The 8,662-nt window shown below is 32.2% G+C and overlaps 1 non-coding gene across 1 annotated transcript; it reads left to right on the forward strand.

The window, feature by feature from the left end:
* The first annotated feature begins 645 nt into the window (after nucleotides 1–645).
* LOC137766871 (small nucleolar RNA SNORA33) lies at nucleotides 646–745 on the forward strand. The gene has a single exon (XR_011074403.1). It is a non-coding gene; the product is annotated as a small nucleolar RNA SNORA33 (small nucleolar RNA).
* The last annotated feature ends 7,917 nt before the right edge of the window (nucleotides 746–8,662 follow it).

Consider the following 8,662-nt stretch of genomic DNA (forward strand, 5'->3'; position numbering starts at 1 on the left):
ATGTATTTCTGTACAATTGCATTAGTAATACTGTTTATCATTTCAGCAAGGAATCAACAATTTTAATACTGTTCATACTTCATTATAAATAAAACACTAGAGCAGCAAATAGATTTTATAGTTTCACACATCTGGATATTTCAAAGCTCACTTTTCCTTTGGATATTCCTCTTGGACACTTGATTGGCATCCTTTTCAAGAAGGGAACTTATTTTCTCAAGTTTCAAATAATTGGTATTTTGAATCACAGGATGCCATAATTCTCAAACTAAATATTGGAAATTCAAATCTACACACTGGTATTGACCTCTGTTGCAATCCCATAGTACAGAATGTTTGTTGAAATTATCTCATAAGTGTAATACATTGATAATCTGAGCATAACTTACTTTTTCCTCCAATTTCTTTATTATTTTTCCAAAGAAATTATGTCTTTGTTTTAATAAGATAACATCTCTTACATATGTATTTAAAAATTTCCTAATATGTTTGTAGAAAGAAAAATATTGACTCTTAAACATGCATTGCTTTCTACTAGTTTAAAGAAGTAAATTATCAGCTCAAATTAATATGCAGAATTACTTAGAACAGAATCTCTGCTGTATATGAGTCATCACAATGGGCTTAACCTCATACTAAATTCAAAAATCAGTTCAGAAATTTAGAAAATGCTGGCAAGAGGAAAGCCATGTTACGAGCCTTATAGACATTGAAGTCTTTAAGGTCCCTGAAAATGGCTATAAGAAAAAAAAAAAAAAAAAAAAATCAGTTCAGTTGTGCTGAACTGATCAACTTTAAATAAGTCTATATTTTAAAATACTATCTATTACATTAAATTCAAATTATACAGTTAGGTTGATCATAGTGGATGCCTCAATACTAGTAACTAACATTTGGATATTGGGTTTTGTTTTGTTTTATTTTTATATATAATTTCCAAAGTAGCTTCCACAAGATCTGCTTGCATTTTTGCATTCATGTGATATCTTCATCTAAAAGCATCTCATTGAAGAAAATCATCATTTCTTATAGCCTTGATTCTCCTCTGCCACCAATATTATAGATTTTTAAATGCCAGAGACATTTTTTATAAGTCCAGAATTACTCAGCACACTTATTGTGAGATCCCTAATTTATTTGATTTTTTCACATGGGAAGCAAAGTTCAAATCTCCTTAGACCTATCTGAAAACAATCATATTACGGACCTTTGGTGCTCTAGGTTTCAGTTCTCCTTCACAAATGTGATGAGTTAAGCCTCTGTGGGTGTGTTTCATGGTACTCAATAAATACTTTAAAGTGCATTTGTGCTCACAGGCGGTATCAGGAAGGTCAATACATAATAAAATAAAAAATTTAAGAAAAAACTCTCCAAGCTTTTATTGTAAATGATTCCAGTGAAGTGACAGGAGCAAAGACACAGACGTAGAGAATGGACTTGAGAACATGGGGAGGGGGAAGGGTAAGCTGGGACGAAGTGAGAGAGTGGCATGGACATATATACACTACCAAATGATAGCTAGTGGGAAGCAGCCGCATAGCACAGGGAGACCAGCTCGGTGCTTTGTGACCACCTAGAGGGGTGGGATAGGGAGGGTGGGAGGGAGATGTAAGAGGGAGGGGATAAGGGGATATATGTATACGTAGAGCTGATTCACTTTGTTGTACAGCAGAAATTAACACAACATTGTAAAGCAATTATACTCCAATAAAGATGTTAAAAAAAAAAAAAAGACAATGATTTTTAAATGTTTCAAAACAAAAGCCTAGGAAACAAAACATTTACCAATGCTTATCTAAATAATTACATCTGGATATAGAATAAATTTCATGGAAAAGAAATATGAACCAAAAAAAAAATATAGGGGTGGAAAGCAAAACAATAATTGTCAGGGATCGGGAGTGGAATGAGGGGGTGACTACAAGAAGACAGCATTAGGCAATCTGGGGGGACATGGAACTATTCTGCATCATGACAGAGATGGACACCTGGCTATATGTATTTGTCAAATCCCACAGGATTCCACCCCATAAATTGTACATTTTACTGTATAAATGAAAACTAAAAATAGTAAAGAGAGATTTCTTAAAAGTAGAAAATCTAATGTCCTTTGTTAGTATCAGATATTATTACATGTATCAAATAAGTCATTCTATTTTTTGCGTTTTGTTCATATTTTTACCCACAGCCTCAGGATACAACACCTTAATTTTGAGTGAAGGTAGAAAAGCCTGAATATGAATGTAAGCCAGTGAGATAAAAAAACAAAACCACCATTAAAAAAACCCTCTCTAACCATTCTCTTCATGCACCTATATTAAATCTCCTGAATATAGTGCAATAATGACATTGTAATAAGTAAGCAATCTACTTATTGCTTTTCTTTATAAAGTGCTAAAAGTTAGCTCAACTTCAGAATAAAATGTGATTAGTTATACTTTGTATAAAAACAAAAACCATTACAGACTTTCATATATTTTTGGTTGGAGCATAAAATGGAACAACCATGTTGGACAATACGTTTTTTTAAAAACAATATAGCTTTTTTAAAAGGGTCAAACAAGTATCTATCATATGACTGAGCAACTTTAGCCCTAAAATTTACCCAAGAGAAATAAAGTTACCTGTCCACACTAAAACTTATAAACTAATATTCATAACATCTTTATTTGTAATAAAGAACAATCCAAATACCCACTGATAAGTGAATGAGTAAACAAATTGTGGACTATTTATACAATATACGATAGGATACTACCCAACGATAAAAAGAACAACTTACTGATACATTATTCTAAAATTATGAATTCTAAAACCATTGAGCTGAGTGAAAACATTCAGATGCAAAAGAGTACGTACTATATAACTATACTTATATGAAAGTCTAGAAAATGCAAACCAATCTATAGTGACAGAAGCAGATAAGCAGCTGTCTAGGGACTGGAAATGGGGAAATTGGCCTTAAAAGAGCAGACGTATTTTGGGGGAGATAATGGAAATGTTCTAAATATTGATTTGAGTCATGGTTACAAATATATATATATATATATTATATATATATTTGTCAAAATTCATTGAACTGCATATTTTAAATAGGATCATCTTAGTGTATATAAACTACACTTCAATAGAGTTAATTTCAAAAGTTCAAACATTAGATCTTGCAACTAGATCTTGGTTTCTAAATACCATTTTCCAATAAAAGGAAATCAAGGCTTATGAAGAAGGGGTTGATTTCAGGTTTGGGGACATTTTATAGTACCAGAAAATAAGAAAGTTATAAAATAAAAGAAAGAAAGGAAGAAAGAAGCATTAAGAACCAACCTTAAAGTACTCACCACAATGATCAAAGTTTGAATTTGAGCAACAAAATAGTAACCTATAATATTGAATATAACCCAAAGAATTGTTTAAGAACGAGTCCATACTGATATAAATAAATAATAGACAAATAAACGGAAGATAAGTGGCAACCTTTCCCTACAGAGGAATTCCAATTAATAAGTATGGAAGGAATGAGGGAAATAGAAAATATCCGTTAGAATACCACAGTAATAATTGTCGTAGACAATATATACTGATAAATGCTAAAACGAGCGGGCAAAAGTTTAAGTAGAAACAAGATGTTTACATAGTCTCAAAGTACCTCTCCCAATATATTTAGTAATTACAAAGGGAAAATTGATAAGCTTATGGCATAGAATCCTGGCAGACACCCCATTAACCAAAGGATGAAGTATAGCATCAAGAGTATGAAGACATTCTGGCATCGTATGCCTTCTGATATAATGCACTAAGAAAGGCCCCTCGCCCCTGTGATGTCCTTCCTGATAATACAGAACCTCAATCTAACTATAAGAAAACATCAAACAAGCCCACATTCTGCAAAGAACTGACCAGTACTCACAAAAGTGTCAAGGTAAAACTGAGGAAAGGTCATAGATTTGAAAAGAGTAGTGAGACAAGGCAACTAAAGTGTGAGATCCTGAATTGGATCCTGGAATCGAAAAGAGATATTAATAGGAAGACTGGTGAAATCTGAATAAGTGCTGTACTTCAGTCAATAGTATTGTGCCAAGGTTAATCTGCTAGTTTTGATCATTTTTTTATGGTTATGATAAGATGTTAACATAAGGACAAGCTGGGTAAAAGTATGAGAATTCTGTTTTATTTTTACAATTCCACCAAAAGACTAAAATTACCTTAAAGTGTTTATTGTTAAAAAGCATCAAATATTATTGGTGATATTTCATGTTTCTAAAAATACATAGAAAACTAGATCCTTAGCAAATATTCAGTGAATTAGCTTTTCATCTTTGAATAAAATTAATCAATTAAAAATATATATTGAATTCTTACTCTGTTCTAAGTACAGAGCCAGTTTCCTATAGACAAGAAATAAAACATCCCAACTTACAAGATTCCAGTACTGTTCATTTATTCAAAGTTACCTAACATCTACTATAAAAAATATACTATGTAAAAATATGCATAGAAAAGCTAACTTAAAATATCAACAAGTATGACAGGACTTGATGAGTCTCCTGGATATCACTCAAAAGTCATCATAAAAACATTTTTCTTAAAATTTTTTCCTTTAAGTTGCTTTAAGAAAACTGGTTTTAAATTTTTTATAAAATTATGTTATTAAAACTATTATTTTATTCCAAACAAATGCCTGGACATATACATGGTGAAATAATATAAAATCATTATTCTCACCAATTTATACCACTTGAAAGAGGTTCCATTCTCTAGAAATTAATTTTTAGAAATACCCTTACATTGTACCTAGATTTGGTTAGAGAACATCAAATAAACAACAAAAATAACTACAACTACAGAAGAAAAATGTAGGGCAAATCTTGTGCATTATTAGCTTTTCTTTAGTCAATAAACTTAAAAGGGCACAGAAACTTGATTGCTACTTTTAATTTTTTTTAAAATTTTGTCTAAGTGCCTTTCTTGTATGCAATATGCAGCTGGGTTTTATTTTTCAACCCAATCTGACAGTCTCTGCCTTTCACTACAGAATTTCAGACTATTTGCATTTAATACAGCAATTAATCTATTTCTTTCAAGTGATAAAACATTTTACACTTTCTTTGTTGTTCCTTATTTTTCCATTTTCCTTATTTTTATAACTCCTTCTTGAATGTGAAATTCCTTGCCAATGAAGCATGAATACAAAAAAAATGAAAGAAAAGAAGAACTGCTTTACATCTATGCATCAGATATTGAGAAATTTTGTACAATAAGAAGGTTCATATTAAACAGCCTTGAACTTTACCCCTTGATTTGTCAAAAAACAAAAGTATCCTCATTACAGTATCCTATTACATTGCTTATTCTATTATTAAACAAAATAAATAGCAGTCAGTGTTAAATTATGTACCATGGAAAAGGTTGAACTCATTTGTAGCTTTGAGCAGAGGAAAAAAGACAATTATGTTCCTGTATAATGCCATCCACTTAAATATCTCTGAAGTTTTTCCCACAACTTTGAAACAAATTATCAAGGAAGCTGGCATCTCTGCCATTTTCCTGCAGTGGGCAATAAATTGGAACTACTGATTTCTCCCAATGTAGCCACTTCCTGGGTTAGTGCATTGTGTGCTGCTGATGACATCACAAAAGCCTCCCTATTTTAAGAGCTCCTTTTTGAAATTGCAAAGATTGTCAACTTCTTCAATATTTTAATTTTTGTTTATTTTAGCAGTCAAAATTTGACTGGAAAAAATCCCAGTACTCTGAAGATAAATCTTCTGTGACAACATCTGGCTTTTCTGCTTTGGTAAAGAAAGAAGATTCAAATTTCGTTTTTTTTCTTTTTCCTGTTTCATGCTTTGGTACAAAAGACTGCCAACATTCCTGAAAGAATGTATCCACTGTGAAGAAAGGATTCAACTTTATCAGAAGCAGGGTCTACACAAATCATCTTTTTGAGTTTTGTCTAGAAAAGAAATCATAGTATGAAGTTAGATACCACACAAAACTGTATCATTAAACTGACCAGAAATGTTATTATAAAGAGAGAAAGAGGAATCTATGCTCAAAATAATCTGACAGAGAGAGACTGAGGCATAGCTTCATTTTCTTAGTAAATATTTTATAAGACTTTGATTGCAAGGTAAATCACTAAATCAAGACTCTTTTGAAACCATTAGAGACATTGAAAAATCATGAGATTTTTAGCCACATTGTGTTAGATATTGGAGGTAGACAAATCTCAAAAAAGAGTTTCCGGCTAGCTGATGTACAGTGTGACAAAGCTATGTCTATTTTATCCCCAAGTGGAAATCCATAGAACTTGTAAATGCTGAAGAAATTTTACTTCTGTTCAGAAAAAATTAAACTTGAAGTATGGATTTGTGATTATTTACTGATTGATCTAGATAAGCCACAACAGTGAGACAATCCTTTCCAAGCATGATGTCACTGATTTACAAAGAAAATTGTTCAACATAAATCTATGGTTAAGAGTTAAAGTCCAATGTTTCTTATTACAAGTCCTTCTTCATTTAGTGAAGTTAGACACATGAAATTTGGGAGCTGTTTTCCTATGTGTATAAGATTTTGCATTAGTACTTAGTATGATTGAAATGCAAAGTTAAAATTTATGTGATTTCAAAGATGTTACATAAGAGATTGGTCAGTAATTTTTGACTCTCTCACTTTTCCCCATCCCAGGTGTCTCAACCTTCTCTGGTACCTCTGAGGAGTCTGATTTCCCTAATCCCATCTAGGAATTAATTTGTAGTGATACCACAGGCACAGTATTGCAAAGCCTGATTTATTTTCACTAAAATGACAAGGTAGTCAATGAGAGAAACAATGGGCCTATAGTAACCCAAAAGTTCTCAAATACACAAACTTGAATTTGCATACTTACACAGTTTAAAAAAATATTTGTTTTATCTTTTGATTTAGATAAGCCACATCAGTAAAACCATATTTCAATCAGTTCTCCTTCTCTTAACTTGTTACTTCCTTAGGGTGGTAGGTTTCCCTGAGCACCCACGTTTATGCACATTGTCTCTGCATACTCTGAAAGTCCACCTCAAATGATATTTGTAGAGGCTTCCCTGGTGGTGCAGTGGTTGGACACGGGTTCGAGCCCTGGTCTGGGAAGATCCCACATGCCGCGGAGCAACTAGGCCCGTGAGCCACAACTACTGAGCCTGCGCGTCTGGAGCCTGTGCTCCGCAACAGGAGAGGCCGCGACAGTGAGAAGCCCGCGCACCGCGATGAAGAGTGCTCCCAGCTCGCCACAACTAGAGAAAGCCCTCGCACAGAAACGAAGACCCAACACAGCCATAAATAAATAAATAAATAAATAAATAAATAAATAAATAAATAAATAAATAAATAAATACATTTTTTTTTTTAAAAAATGATATTTGTATGTCTGTATCTTTGTTACCACATGATTCAAGAAATGAAGAATGGTTTTATGTCTTTGTCTTCTGTTTGACACCTGCATAGTCCCTAATAATGGTAACCCTATAGCTGCTTGATTTTCTTCCCTAAAGCTCTTCGATTCTCTTTCAAGTATGTGAACAGCATATTGTAGTTCCTTAAAATATAACATTCAAATGGAAAGGTTATTTAAAGATAAATAAATTAATTAGAAGTATGCTTAGACAGACATTTATTTTTGTAATAACACCAACTAGTGTTAAAGTAAGCTAACCATTTTCTTCACTGTCTGATACTTTTCATGCTGTTATTTTGTGCAGACAATAAGTCTGCTTTTTCAGATATAGGAGATGAAAATTTACATGCCCATATATCATGCTGTTCAACTATACTCCTCATCATTGTCCTGACCCAAAATTTCAAATACTTTTCATGCTAAATAAAAACATCTTTATTACTGTCATTTACTTTTTCATAGAATTAAGTTTGGGTTTTGGCTTATTTTCATAGTTTGAATTTCATTTTATTCAAGAAATTGCAATTATATTTTGCTTGAAAAGTGAGAGAGAAAAACTGAATCCTTTGTAAAGATTGTTTTTATACCCTATCTATGTAAAAGGAAATATTTTTTACTTTTTATGAAATCTTTCCACTGAATCTTTTAATTTTACATTTACCATGACAGATTTGTCACTGTGTTTTTAAAATATATCATTTTAATCCAGTCAGTCATCTTATTCTTCTTAGGTAAAGTTGACCTGATGTCATGGTATATACTTTTAAAAACAATTTCAGTTGCATTATTTCATTTGATATTGACATGACAGTAAACCTACAAGTAGTGGGCCAATATTTTGTTGGCTAACTCTTCCAGCTGCTTTCCCCAATTTCCCAATTTTGCAGTTGATGACACAGAATCAATGTGAATAAAGAGCTTATTTATAGATACACAGCCACCTAAAAAGGAGTTAAGACTAATGTTTATCCCTCTGGGACAGAATGTTCCCTTTGACACACCCCTTTTTATTGTGAGAGAGAAGGGAAGAAATGGGGTTCATTATTCATTAATTATCCCAGCATATTAAAGATTTCCCAGAGTGAATAATTTAATTACATTTAATATTTACTTAAAATCTACCAATGTTACAAATGAAGAAACTAAAGGAGTCAACAGACACATTTTGCAATTTTATATAAATCCTAAAGTATTTTATACATGAAATGAAATCCTTTTACTATCCCT

Source organism: Eschrichtius robustus, chromosome 6 (genome assembly GCF_028021215.1).
Source record: "Eschrichtius robustus isolate mEscRob2 chromosome 6, mEscRob2.pri, whole genome shotgun sequence".
NCBI lineage: Eukaryota > Metazoa > Chordata > Mammalia > Artiodactyla > Eschrichtiidae > Eschrichtius > Eschrichtius robustus.